Genomic DNA, 1410 nt, shown 5'->3' on the forward strand with positions numbered 1-1410 from the left:
ACATTTTATTGGGACTCTAGGTGAGAGAAGCATGGGAGAATCTAGCCAATGGTCAGAACAGTCTCCACATTTGAGTGGAGAGTGGGATATGACTTTCTCACCTACTCTGGTGCCTCACATTTGACCATGTCCCCTGGAGGGGGAGACCTGGTGGCACTCAGAGGAAGGACAGCAGGTTGCCAAGAAGAGACTTGATACCCTATGAGCATATACAGCGGGAGGTAATCCCTCTCAGGAACAGTCATAGGGGAGGGGAATAAGGGGGAAAGGGGAGGGAGGGAAGAATGGGAGGACACAGGGATGGGATAACCATTGAGATGTAACAAGAATAAATTAATAATAAAAAATTTTAAAAATTTTTAAAAAATAAAATAAAATAAAGAGAACGAGGAAACAGAAAGACCCAGAAGGTCCTAGAGACTTACAAGAAGTACATTATGATTGGCGGATCTGGGCCCAGGAGTCCTGTTCAAACTATGGCACCAGCCAAGGACAATACATGCAGTAAACTTCGAACCCCCACCCAGATCTACCCAATTGACAGGACATTCTTCACAGTTGAGTGGAGAGTGGGTCTGACTTTCACACAAACTCTGGTGCCCCATATTTGACCACATCCCCTGGATGGGGAAGCCTGGTGGCACTCAGAGGAAGGATAGCAGGCTACCAAGGAGAGACTTGATACCCTATGAGCATATACAGGGGGAAGAGGTCCCCCTCAGGCACAGTCATAGTGGAGGGGAGTAAGGGGAATATCGGACAGAGGGAGGAATGGTAAGATACAAGGGATGGGATAACAATTGAGATGTAATATAAATAAGTCAATAAAATATATTTTTAAAAAAAGAAAGGAAAAAAAGGAAATGTTCTGCCTCTGAACTCCATTAACTGAACTCCACACTGAACTGTCTTAACTCCCTACTGTACTCACAACACTCTCTGTAGTCCTCTATTATACTCTCCTCCTAGCTACTATCACTGAACTGATTTTAAGTAGGTTCTTTCTTCTGACCATTCTTGTGAGATTTGACTATATCCTATTGCTGACTCATTGTGTCAAATCTCTCTCTGTTTCATCACCTTGTCTGTCCCTCAATAGGAGTGATTGTAGGATTTAAGGTGTGTATTAATGGCATGTCTGTATTCCATTAGAGAGTGTATGCAGTCATATTTTATTTTTACCATTACTGTCTGTTTACTAGTATTATACATGTGAAGATTTGGCTCAGTGTGACTCTCCACAAGAACTGACACTGAGACAATATCTTAACTATGCTTATTTCATAGGTGGTTCCAGAAAACACACAATGTATTGAGATAGGAAAGAGAGAGAGAGAGAGAGAGAGAGAGAGAGAGAGAGAGAGAGAGAGAGAGAGAGAGAGAGAGAGAAATCCAATAATAGGTGAACCA

The sequence above is a fragment of the Acomys russatus genome, chromosome 24, assembly GCF_903995435.1.
Source record: "Acomys russatus chromosome 24, mAcoRus1.1, whole genome shotgun sequence".
Lineage (NCBI taxonomy): Eukaryota > Metazoa > Chordata > Mammalia > Rodentia > Muridae > Acomys > Acomys russatus.